The sequence below is a fragment of the Procambarus clarkii genome, chromosome 26 (assembly GCF_040958095.1).
Source record: "Procambarus clarkii isolate CNS0578487 chromosome 26, FALCON_Pclarkii_2.0, whole genome shotgun sequence".
Classification (NCBI taxonomy): Eukaryota; Metazoa; Arthropoda; class Malacostraca; order Decapoda; family Cambaridae; genus Procambarus; species Procambarus clarkii.
The window spans coordinates 45,625,937-45,639,672 of record NC_091175.1 but is presented as its reverse complement, the minus strand read 5'-3'; positions in this window follow the sequence as shown (position 1 = coordinate 45,639,672).

Below are 13,736 nucleotides of genomic sequence, written 5' to 3'. Positions count from 1 at the left end.
AACTGCTATTTCCCTGTGGATTCCTTTTGGGATATTTAACCTTTCTAATTTGGTTGCCTGAAGATACCATGTTGCAGATGGCGAACCTTCAGCTATTCTCTGGTGTAGGTCGGCTTTGTTGAGATGTGAGCTGAGTTTTTTGGTGATGATGTTTTTTATGTTCTCTAGGCTGGGTTGAATTGTTTTATGTATCACTGGATGACGAGTTGCCAATTTAGCAATTTCATCAGCTTTTTCATTTAATGGGATTCCAATATGGGATGGGATCCAGTTTAAAGTTATGTTGAGGCCTTTGCCTTTAGCGACTGCTCCTTGATACAAAATGGTGGTAATTATTTCCACATTATCTTTCCACTGTTTTTGTCCTAGTATTTGAAGTGCAGCTTTTGAGTCTGTGTGTATGATTGCATTTTGAGTGTTTTGTGCAATCACATATGCGAATGCCTGTTGTATGGCGAACAGCTCAGTTTGGGTTGATGATACTAGTCCTCCCAGTCTCCAATATGCCTGAACGCTGGTCGTGCAAAGAGCAGCGCCAGCACTCTCATTTTCTGTGTCCACCGATCCGTCTGTGAAGATGTGGGTGGCTCCTGCTACTGCTATGCTATACATTTGCTCTTCTATTATGCGCCTTAGGATTGTCGGATCATAGGCAGCCTTTTTCATTGGGAGACTTTCTATTACTATTTTGAAAGTAGGCTCTTCCCACGGCGCGGAAGGAGTGTAATTTGGGTGTGGATGATCACCCTCTCTATCAAGAATCATGTTTTTTAAATGTAGTCTGTTTAGGACTTTTCCTGCTCTTGCAACCCAAGAGTTTCCATTGTTTTGGCCTAGTCCAACCACCAAGGCCTGCCGTACTGGGATTGGATCAGAAGAAATAATTATCTTACTGATAATTGTAGCTGTCCTTTGTGATATTCTTTCTTGTAGAGAGGGCAAACCCGTCTCCAGTCTAAGAGTTTCAAGCCTGGTCCACATGGGGGCTCCCAGTGCAGCTCTCATAGCATTGTTTTGGGCAACTTCAAGCTTTTTCCACTGTTGGTGTGATAGATTTGAGAGTGCAGGTGCGGCATAATCGATCACTGATCTGACTGCCTGTACATAGTATGTGCGAAGGACTTGCAGATTGGCTCCTCCAGAAAGGGAGGTTAGCGACCTGAGGATTGCCGTCCGGGCCGCAGTTCGCTCTCTCAAGTATGTGACTTCAGCATTAAAATTCATGTGTGTGTCCAGGATGATTCCTAGATACTGATAGGTGTCGACCCATTCTATTGGATGACCCTGTACTGTGAGTTGGATGTTGGGCTTCGCTATTTTTATGGGCATGGCCTTTGACTTTGAGGGGTTGAGTTTGATCCCAATCTGTTTTGCCTCTTTACTGATGCAGTCTAAGCATTTGGGTGCAAGGCGCGCCGCATCCCTTCCTTTTATGATGATGACAAAGTCGTCCGCGTAGTTTAGCAGCCTGCAGTGATGTGGGAGTTTCAACCTCATTATTCTTTCCATTAAACAGTTGAAGAGAAGAAGGCTAAGAATACCTCCTTGCGGTGTACCATTTTCATGTCTTTTGTACTCAGAGACTGTGCCATGAAGTTTTACTCTTGCTTCTCTGTTTATGAGACAGTTTTTGGTCCAGGAGAGCAGGTTGCCTCTGACTTCTTTGTCAATGAGGCAGCAGAGAATAGCTGGGGCGCTAGCCAGTTCAAAGGCTTTTTCGAGGTCCAGGAATATCAGCATTCCTGGTCTGTCATTCAAGTGGGCTAACAGAGTTGTAATACATTCCACTGTGCCAACCCCTCTTCTATAGGCATACATATCATGGTGCAGTTTAGGCATTTTCCACTCCAGTCTGTTGAGTGCCATTCTGTCAGCCGTCTTGGCTGCACAGCTTTGGAGAGAGATGGGCCTGGGATTAGCTGGATCTTTGGGTTTTGGGATCGGCACTATGTCTGCTCTATTCCAAGCAGAAGGTCTAGTTTGAGAAGTCCAGGCTAAATTAATTAACCTTAGGTATGCAGCGTCTCCCTCTGGGCCGAGGTTTCTAATCATTTTATAGGTTATTTTGTCGGCTCCAGGGGATGTATCCTTGGAGTTTTTCTTAGCCCGATTGAGCTCATCCAGTGTGAAGGGGGCATTAGTGTCAGAGACTTCTTCACATGCTGTAAGGATTCTGTGCCACCTTTCTTCCTCTAGTCCGGTCTGTACTGCTAATACATCTGGTGGAAGTTGATTGCTGGGTGGTCTCTCTGCAAACCTGGTTGCCAGTACTTCGGCTTCCTGTTGAGGATCTTTGGGGTGTGGAGCTTTAGGTGTTTTATTCCCTTTGGCCCGGTGAATTTGCTGCCACATCTCCCCGAGAGAGGTGTGTTCATTCAGGTGTGAACACCATTCATGCCACTTTTGTTCTTTTATTTGTCTGGTCTCTCGATGTACATGTTCCTTGACCTCACAAAGTAAGATCCTGTTGCGGTCACTTGGCTGCTTTTTGCATAGCTTTCTTGTTCTATTGAGTCTATGGTTGAGTTCTTTGACGCGTTCGCAATAGTACCAATGATCTTTTTGATGATCGATATTCAATCAAATCGATCAATTTCAATCAAATCAATGAATATTCAATGAAATCGATATTCAATCAATGATCAATGATCGATATTCATCAAATCGCTTACATATATGGTGATTACACCTCAGCTCCCTCCAACAAGGAGTATTACCTGTAATTGGGGAAAGGATTGTAGCTTCTGTAATTAGTTATGCTATTAAGATAATGAGATAATGGAGCGAGTATAAGATTAACTCGCTACACCAACAGGGGGCAACCATTTTGGAAACGCCACACAAGGGTTGACCCGATTGATACATGGGTCAGATTCCATTATGGTTCAGAACACATTCACTATGGGAGAGCTGTTTCCTTCAAAAAGTATAATTGTGTGGCATTATGTTTAAAGAAACAATTCCAAGTATATTCTTTGATTCAAAAACATGAGAATAAATACAAGTATTAATTTTAAATGACTAGATATAAACAAAATTAAGAGGTTGGAAAAATGATATGGTGAACCAGACAAAAACATTGGAACGCTCAGGTGATGAGAGGGTAAACAACCGCCGCCATTTTAGCAGCACAACAGCCATTGATGTCCAGCACGAGCATTAATGGGAAAACCTTGACACAAACTGCGCCTATCATAAAGAAGCACCACCATTGACCGCCAAGTGCTCACATCAAGTCTAACTCTAAGAAACAATAATCAAGCCTTGACGCTTCTCCCAACATCCGGGGGAGAAAACCTTCACACAAACTTCACCTGTCATAAAGAAGATGAAGACTCACCAGTGTCCAGTGTCCAAAGGTATTCACCCGTCCTCAAGATGTGAAGCGTCACATGTTAGTGCATTCAGGTGACAAACTTCACGAGTGTCCAGAGTGTGGGAAGAGATTCAGTTTGCGTGTAAATATGAAGACACACATGTTAGTGCATACGGATGAGAGACCTTTTCAATGTGCCGAGTGTGGCAAAAAATTTAGAGAACGTGGAACTATAATAAGACACATGTTAGTACATTCAGGTGACAAACCTCATGTGTGTGTCCAGAGTGTGGGAAGAGATTCAATCGTGTTGGAAATATAAAGACTCATATGATGGTGGTGCATTCAGGTGACAAACCTCACGAGTGTCCAGAGTGTGGGAAGAGATTCAATCGTATTGGAAATATGAAGATTCACATGATGGTGCATACGGATGAGAGACCTTTTCAATGTGCTGAGTGTGGCAAAAAATTTAAAGAACGTGGAATTATAGTAAAGCACATGTTAGTGCATTCAGGTGATAAACCTCACGAGTGTCCAGAGTGTGGGAAGAGATTCAGTCAGCGTGGACATATGAAGAGGCATAAGATGACACATGCAAATAACAGGCTAAACACTTTGAGTGTGGAAGATAATTAAGAGAATGTTAAAGGATAATGAGGCACATAATGGTATATTAAATTTAATCTAACAGTGTGTTATCACACTGTCAGTTGGATCATGTCGTAGCTCAGTCGATTAAGGCAGCGTCTGGGATGATTTTGGACGTAGGTTCGAATCCTTGTCATGGCCCTTATGGATTTGTTCAGTTGAATGTTCTTCAGAGGTAATTATATTTTGTTTGAGAAATACACTAAACAATGAAAGGTAAAGATCTAAAGATATTTTATTATATTGTTCTTTTATGAAAGTTAGATGACCAAGCAAGAACTAGAGAAGCTGTCACTGTAGGAAAACTCAAAATTGCTTATAAGTATAGAAAAATCTCTTTAGTTTAGCAAAGATAAAACAAAGCTTTAAATGTTTTTCTTCATATTTATGTAAATAATAATGTGCTTTGTTTTTGCTCTCTGTGGAAATTTATTTAAAATTTAATATACAGTACTCTGTAGCTAAGTTATGGACATTTTTGTTGTAATATTATTTAGCATTGGAGTTGGTGAAGAACACAGTCTGAGACGTACTTAAGATGAGACCATTTCATTGGAAGGGAGATGTATACTAATCAAGGAATTTTCTCATCAGATTCATATGCAAACTGATGTCCATTTTTTATTTTTTGCTTAGGCTTATTTATGAGTTCCTCTCTTGATTATAAATATTTCACCAAAGAGTTTATTGAAGGCAGACTGGCATTTATAACTGTCAGTGAAGTGAATATGAAATTTAAATTTATATTACTATATAAATTTATATCACTCAAAATTAACCAGAAATTTATATTACTGTACCCTATTTTATCAGTTATGCTGTAATTGTCTGGGAATAAGACTTTACCCGATTTACCTGAGGGCCACTAACCCTAGTGGCCTCGATGAGAACAGGAAGTCGGCGGCTTGTTGAAGGTCTCCCCCTCCCCCATTTGCCTTGATGATCTGTTACAATTATATTTTGAAATTCAGCACAGTTTTGGCAGTTTAAGGCTTCGACAGGTAGGCAGCTCCATCAATCAATAACCCTGTGGGTGAAAAAGCCCAATTCGAAGTTATATATTTGCCTGATTGGCAATTATATTAGCCTTATTGGTAATTATATTGGCCTGACTGGCATAATCCTCTCTGTCAATTATATTATCCAAACTGGCAATTATATTAAGATGATTGTGAATAACATAAGCCTGACTGGCAATTATATTAGCATGACTGTCAATTTAAATCAACGAAATATTTATTTATGTTGTGGTGCTCGTGGGTTCTATTACATTCATCAATGAAGAGTTTCAGATCAGGATTAGCATTTAGGAACAAGGTTTTGTACATGTAAATAGCACAAGAGAATTTGTAGAGCGAGTGTATATATAGCATGTTTTGGGATTTAAATAAAGGCTGTGTGTTGTTTGAAGACAGTTTTATAGTTCTGGTAGAATACTTTTGTTGGGTGATGATGGGCTTGAGGTAATTTGCAGTGGATGAATGCACAGATACCTTGCACAGATACCATATGTTGAGATACCAACCCTAATTTACAAAAAATGACTCTAGATTTTTAGCTCCAGCCATTGCATTCCTCTACAACAAATCATTTGAACTCCAAACCTTTCCTGATATTCTAAAAAAACAAGCAGTTTAAGAGTAACCTTAGTCCATAAAAGTGACAATCTCACTGAAGTCAACAATTACAACAAAAACAACAATTAATGGCCTTCCAAATACCTCTCAACACGTCAAACCAATCTTATTTGCTGATGACACAACTTTATTTATTTATTTATTTATTTATTTATATATATACAAGAAGGTACATTGGGTTTGTGAGAATACATTGGATAGTACAGTATTTACATTCTTGTAAAGCCACTAGTACGCGAAGCGTTTCGGGCAGGTCCTTAATCTAGCAGATAATTTTAAGTAGGTAATTTCTATCAGAATTGATAAATGATAAAGATACATTGCAAGAGACAAATGAGATGAGAGAGCTAAGTATATTAAAGCACATTGTTATATTAAAGCTCTGATTGATTACATTGACAGCTTGATTAGTAATTTAAACAAGATTAATAGACACCATACAGCAGATTGACAGCACATATAAGACAGCAATGATCACAATGGTAAAGATGTTCAGATTCTCAAGTCCTGACCCTCTTGCTCTAAATGTCACTGTGAATACTGAATTAAATAAAGTCCATCTTTGGCTAACTGCTAACAAACTCACCCATAACATTGACAAAACTTTCTATATTTTGTTTGGTAATAACTCCTCAAATGAAATTAATTTAAGAATAAACAATATACAAATCGGTAGTAAAGTTGATGGTAAATTCCTTGGTGTCCTCATCGATAACAAGCTGAGTTTCCAGGGACACATTCTAAATATAGTAAAAAAAGTTTCTAAAACTGTTGGCATTCTTTCTAAGATCAGATATTATGTTCCTCGCCCTGCCCTGGTGACGCTCTATTACTCTCTTATCTATCCTTATCTCAACTATGGTATTTGTGCTTGGGGTTCTACTACCCAAAATCATTTACGTCCTCTAATTACCCGACACAAAGCTGCTATTAGAACAATATCTAACCCTGGCCCCAAACAGCACTCGGTACCCTTACTCAAATCTCTGAATATGTTTGATATTAAGTCGCTGCACATTCTCTCTTGTGTACTCTATATATTTAAAACTCTGAATTGTAACGTCAATCCTGACCTTCAACGCTTCCTAGAAGGTTGTAACAGAACTCATGTGCACCAAACCAGAAACAAATACCTATTTGATATTCCAAGAGTTAGACTTAATGAAACTAGGAATGCTCTACAAATCAAGGGACCCAGAATGTGCATTGACCTTCCCAATCATGTCAAAGATTGTACCCCTCTCAACCAGCTTAAGATGAAAACTAATTACTACCTAATTAACTCCTTGTATCCTACCTTACTTCTAAATGTCAACCATGTCTTACTATTTAAAAATAAAATGATGTTTGTTGACCAACTTGTATATTGGCTATTTTCTACCATGTTCCCCCCTTTTTATATCTTTTATTATTTGTTTTCTTTCAACGCAATTTATAATTTAAGCTCAATTACTATTAAGTTTTAGTCTAAGTGGTTTTTTTCCCCACCTCACCTTGCCCGAAACACTATGCGTACTAGTGGCTTTAGGTATTGTATGTACTGGCCTCTATCTTTATATCAAACATAATGTTTGTACTGTACTAGTGGCTTTAGGTATTGTATGTACTACCTCTATCTTTAAATCAAACAGAATGTTTGTACTGCAACTATGTATGTACTTTTCCTAAATAAATTTTTATTGTTATTATTATTATTATTATTATTATGTTAATGTAATCGTTCCTAGCTCTGTTGTATCTGATCCTGTTGTCCTCTGTCCTTAGTCTTCTGTACTTCCTCCACTCCCGCCTGCTGGCCATTTTTGCTTCCTGGCACTGTCTATTAAACCATGGGTTTATATTCCCTCTTATTTTTTCCCTTTACTGTTGGTATAAATCTCTCTTCGGCCTCCTGACATTTCCGTATGACTAGGTCCATCATATCTTGGACTGTTTTTCCTCTAATTTCTTCCTCCCACTGTACTTCTCCCAGATAGTTCCTTATCCTCCTGCAATCCCCTTTCCTGTAGTTAACTCTCCTTTCCCAGACCTCTTGACCCATGGTCACAAGTTTGAATTCCATCATGTAGTCAAAGACTAGGACACAATGGTCGCTGGCCTCTAGAGGTATTTCATGCTCCAAATTCTCGATGTCTTCTACGTTCTGGGTGAAAATCAGGTCTAATAGGCTCGGTGCATCTCCTCCTCTTTCCCTTGTGTCTTCCTTCACATGTTGTGTTAGGAAATTCCTGTCTATAAGATCTACTAACTTTGCTCCCCACGTTTCGTTTCCTCCATGGGGATTCCTTGATTATCAATTTATCTCTCCATGATTTAGGTCCCCCCATGATCAGCAGCTTCGCTCTCATTCTGTGAGTTAATGTTGCTGCCTTTTGCAGTTCATCTATGCATGCCTTGTTGTTGTCATCATACTCCTGCCTGGGTCTTCTACTGTTTGGTGGGGGATTGTAGATTACCAAGATGACAATATTCCTCCCATCTGCTGTCAGAATTCCATGTATGAAGCTTATAATGCTCTCATTAGTAACCCAATTTCCCGGGTCTTCAAAATTGCATCCAAGATCATGTAATTTGTTTTAGTTTCCACTATTGCAACTATGTCAAGATCTGCCTCACTCACTCTTTCTTTTATTTCTTCTGCTTTATTAGATATCCCATCAGCATTGGTGTACCAAACCTTGGGATGCTTCATGGAAACTCTGGTATCGGAGTTTGCCCTTTCTCTGGGGGCCTGGGAAAATCTAGGGGTGAATGGGGGCTGGGGGGGGGGGGGGTCCGGGGGGTGGATGGGGTCTGGAGGGGTGCTTGGGGGCAAATGGGGGCTGGGCATCTAGGAAGGTAGGTAGGAAGGACTGGGGTAGGGCCTGGGTAGGTAGGTCTGGAAAAGAAGGGCATACTGGGTTTGCAGATTAGGGAGGGTCTGAGAGGCATAGAGGGGTTGAGAGGTATTGTAAGGTTTAGAGTCAGATAGAGTTTGGGAGGTTGGGGGGGGGGAGAAGGATAGAGGGGGTGGGGGGAAGAGGGGTGGATGGAACATGGATAGTGATAGTGGGAAGGAGGTTGTATTAGTCAGGGGGAACTCAGGGTTAGGTGTAGGCATTGGGACAGAAGGGGGGAAAAGAGAAATGAAGAAGGAGGTGGGGGGGGGTCCCCCCATCTTCCACGGGGGGTCCATGTGCCCCCCTTGCAAGGATAGGGGGTCACATGGAAGGAGAGGGGATGAGGAGGGGTGAGGGCTAGGCGTTTTTTTTTTGGGGGGGGGGGTTAATGGGATGAGGACTGGGCGGGTTTTGGGGGTAGAGGGGATGAGAGGGTCATTGGAATGTGGGATGAAGCAGATGGATTCGAATGCAATGGGGTCAGGGGAGGTGTTGGGGAGATAAGCAGGGGCAGAGAGGGCTGATTTGGAGAGGATGTGACCTGGGAAGCAGGTGTGGGCTCGTTAGCACGGGATGGGTTAGCACTGGAGTGGGTTAATACACTCAAATTTGACGAGGTGTGTCGAGGACGGCTCGCCCTGTGGGCTATCTGCTCATCTTTGGTCATGTATATGTCAATAGTTTTCGCTACCTCTGAGTAAGTGCTTGTGTTGCAGTATGTAGTCCACAGCCTCCTCGTTAGTGAACTGTACCGGGACAGGTCGTTTCTTGTTACAGTTATACGCCCCAATGTGGCGGTGGATTCCCACCTCATTCCCTGCTATCTCGGCTCTGATATCTCTCAAGATCCCCTGTAACTCAAAATCTTTAATCTCCATCCTTTCCTGCCTCGATGATGCCTTGGCTTCAATTAATCCATGGATTATGATTGACCTTCTCCTCAGTGAAGGGTCATGCTGGTCGCCTCCCCGCTGGATGACGCCCACCCTCCCACACTCATTCACACTTACTACTCCATTCCCCACCACTCCCCATCCCTTGGTATGCTACCCTTATTCCTGCCAAATTCAGTTGTAAGCCTAGTTATCTCACTTTCCCATGTGTGTGTGTGTGTGTGTTCTGTACTCTCTTGTGTACACAAAGCACCAGGCACCAGTTGTGTGTACGTATGCTCCCAGGTCTCTCCAGGTGTGTACGAGTGCTCTCCAGAGAAGGTGTCCTGAGAGACCTCCAGGTCATATCCTGGGAGACCTCCAGGTCATATCCTGGGAGACCTCCAGGTCGTGTCCTGGGAGACCTCCAGGTCGTGTCCTGGGAGACCTCCAGGTCGTGTCCTGGGAGACCTCCAGGTCGTGTCCTGGGAGACCTCCAGGAGTCGTGTCCTGGGAGACCTCCAGGTCGTGTCCTGGGAGACCTCCAGGTCGTGTCCTGGTGTAACAAACTAGGCTGTTGTAAGAATTATCCAGAGTGGTTTATCGACAAAAGAGAATGGGAAGCTGAGCCGCATGGTGACCTGACCCCCAGGGGAATTCGCGGTGGAAATAACCGACGCTTTGTTCATAGCTGCGTATAATGAATCATCCAATAGTATTCAGTAATTTAGAGAAAATTAGCCTTTATTCATTTTGCATTAAAATTGTATTGTATAATAGTACTGGATACAATATCAAGAGTATTCTAATTATTGAGTTTAAGTCACCATCAGTGACGTCACGAATCAGATCTAACTTCTAAAGCGGAGTGACCGGCGGTCATAGGTCAGCAGGGTTGACATGTCTAATATTTCTCAAAGTTTTAATAACCATTTTTGTGATCGGGAACAGCTCTGCCGTTAGATGTTTGTAATTTATTTCAGTAAAATAATTCAACCAGTCTGGATCAATTAAGTACAACAGAGTTTAATTGTTATAACTTAACCTTGCTAAAGTAACTGGGTAAGCGATGCGGAAGGATACAATGTTCTGTCTGGGGTAGTCCAGACAAGAGAGAGATCAGTGTGGTCACGGAAGCAGCTGGGATAAGAGGTCAACATCTTACCTCTCCCAAGAACAGCCCCAACACCTAGAGCTGTGGTCGCCCAAGGTATAGTTGCTATTGTTAAGTATAGAAATAGTCTCATTTGCCACTCAGGTCAAGTAGGGAGTGTTAAAGTGATAGGGAGTGAACATATTTAGATTTTGTTTTAGTTTTCTTTTAATAAATTAAATTTGTTATTAATTTGCATTTTATTGTTTCCATGTGTTTTATGTGTATACTTGTCCTGGTCACGTGGTCCACACGAGGCAGAGTTGCATTGGGCGCCGATTCTAACATCGAATCGGAATTATCATTACCGTGTAATTTATTCCACACTCAAGGTCATCGTTTATAGTGGGGATCAAGCCCCTAGGTTGATTAATTAGCGTGATCGATCCAGACCTCGATCATTGCTCTTGTATTACTGGTCTGGTGGTGGCAGCAGAGGTGACTCTAGGGTTTTGTTCAGAGCTTAGGTCACGTCATACTGGGTGTAGAATCCTAAGTCGGTCAATCGTCTTAGGACCACGTGGCGTGGAGTTGGCTTTGGTAAAAGTTTTGGAGCCCCTGGGTTTAGAAATAAAAGTAAGAATACGGGTAGAGGGAGTAGAAAGAAGGAAGTAAAGAGAGAGGAACCCGAACCCGTGTTACAATGGTGCACAGCGGTGGTTTCAACAATTTTGTTTGAAATTGTTGAAAGGCTCACGCGTCTAGCCGTTCGAACACGTGCGCGGATGCTAAGGAGACAGCCGCGGGCCAGGATTAGCAGTGCGCCCCACAACAGTGCGGTTGAGTGGGGATTGGCGAATCTTGGGTCATGCGGGCTGATATGATTAAGGTTTAGTTAGTAAGATTAGGCTGTTAAACTAGATTTATTGAAAAGGAGACCGCTCCGAGTTGATTGGACTGGGTACCATACTCGACCCATTGCAATTAATTCAGAGGTGTTGGGAGCCACCATACTCTCAACAGCAGTTCCTTGAGGGCTGTCGGGGGCGGATATATCTATGGGACGCCAGTAGATAGTCCGAGGGCGTTATTAGACGACCCAAAACGCTAGGAAAAACGTAATCCGTGAAGGGCGTTGCGGCCTCCGAGGGACGGACTAGTAACCTACCTAGCAGCGATTCAACAACTAAGTGATCGCACACTTAGTGGAGGTTGAGTCGTCCCTAGTCATAATTGTTGCTGAAAGCTGCGTGTCGCTCTGTTAGAACCTAGATGGTGTGGCCTCTAGGCTAGGTGTGGTACGGCGAGCCGGTAAGAACAATTATAAGATTAAGTCGAGTGCATTTTTTTTTAATTAAGTATACTTCAATTTATAAAGTAATTTTCCAATTATTTTCGTTGTTCTAGAGATTAATTTTTTTTCCCTTAAATTCAATCCCCGGTTAAGATTTTTCCCAAGTGTTTAGCGTTTTCTTGCATATTAGGCTAAGTGCGTACGTTAAGTTTTGTTATTCCCTGTTCTGTTAGTCTAAGTCAGAGGCGTTGTTAATCCTCTGGACTTAGGGCTATATGTCGGTCACGATAGATAAGTGAAGAAGTTTAAGGGATAGTAAGTTGCGTGTAAATGTTATTTGTCCGTGGAATATTTCTAAGTATTTTGGGATAAGTTTTCGGCTAAGTCAATGTCGGAAAGTCGTTAACTGTAATTAAGTTGTATTCATGGGTCACGTGTATGATCTGGGCGTCATTAGGATTCTCCAGTCGATGCGAGTGATAGCTTATAGTTTTTACCAGTAAAACGGTAGAATTGTGTTTGTAGACTTAGAATTCTGTTTTCAGTAGAAACGTAGGTGGAAAATTTTCTAAGTCCAGCTTGGGCTAGAATCTGACTTTTTGGCGGAAATTCTAATTTTTCATGTTTCGTGTATATTCTGGGGCCAGTATTACTCTCTAGTGCGCGCAAGGGACGTAATTCTGTTCGTAAAGCATTAAACAGTGATAATTACATTTTTGCCGAATTTAGTTATTTTTCGAGAAAATCGTGTCGTAATTTTGTCAGAGTCCATTTGAGGTGAAAATCTCTGATTTTGACGAAAATTCGAATTAGTGAGTGTTGAAACCGCCCGATGTGTCAGTATTGTTCTGTATACAACGTCAGTAGTAAATAATAACGTATTTATATCTGGGAACGAGAAACCCAAATTTTTGTGAATTAAAGGAGTTTTGTGATATTTGGGGTGATAGAAATTTTTTTTTCCCTCGGAGTCAGAAAAATTGGCAGAGTCCAGCAATTGAGTAAAAATGCAGTTTTTGAGTAAAATTCAATTTTTAGTAAGCATATATAGGTCCTGGGTGTCTATATTAATCGCTAGAGCGGTTTATTAACGTAAAACTAGTTATTTTCCTTCAGAACAATAATTTTGTTTTTTCAGCGTTTAAGCGAAAAAGCGCGGGACTTAGTTTTTTCAGCGCAGCTGGTCCCGCTCCATCAGTCATCAGTGGCCACGCTGCTCACTTCAAGCGCGCTTAGTATTCAAGTACAATAAATATTCTTTATTAATCCATCACGAGTGCTGCGCGTTAGTTGCGTTATCATTTAAATTGTTTTATATAAATTAGATTCTTTAATTTTTTTAACGTAAAGGACTTAGGTTTCAGCAATAGAACTGCGGGATATTTCACGGTCAGACACGAGTGCGGGGCAGACACTCATTCATTGGATTCACTTCAGCGATTCTCTCGATAAATCGTTGTATTTCCTATTTTGGGAATTTAGTAGTTTTCTCTTAGAAAAGAGTTGTGATTTTTTTTTATTTGTGTAAGATCACGGTTGTAGTGAGTCCGGGTCGAGGGTGTACTAAAGGGTAGTTTAGAAGAGACGTGGCACACCAGGAATCACAGAAAATGTTTAACCCAGATAATTACCAGTCAGTGGGGACCAGTGGAAGTGGAAATGTAGAGGACAGCACCTCTTCCGACACCACTGGGGACCACCTAGGTACACCTCATCCGTCACTACAACAACCCCAACCCCATCCTCAATTCCCATACCAACCCTTCCCCCAACCCCAGGCCACTCCATACCCATTCCAACCCCAGGCCACCCCATACCCATATCCATTCCAACCCCAGGCCACCCCATACCCATACTCATTCCAACCCCAGGCCACCCCATACCCATACCCATTCCAACCCCAGGCCACCCCATACCCATACCCATACCCATTCCAGCCCCAGGCCACCCCATACCCACCCCAACCTCAATCCACACCCCAGCCTGAGGTCACC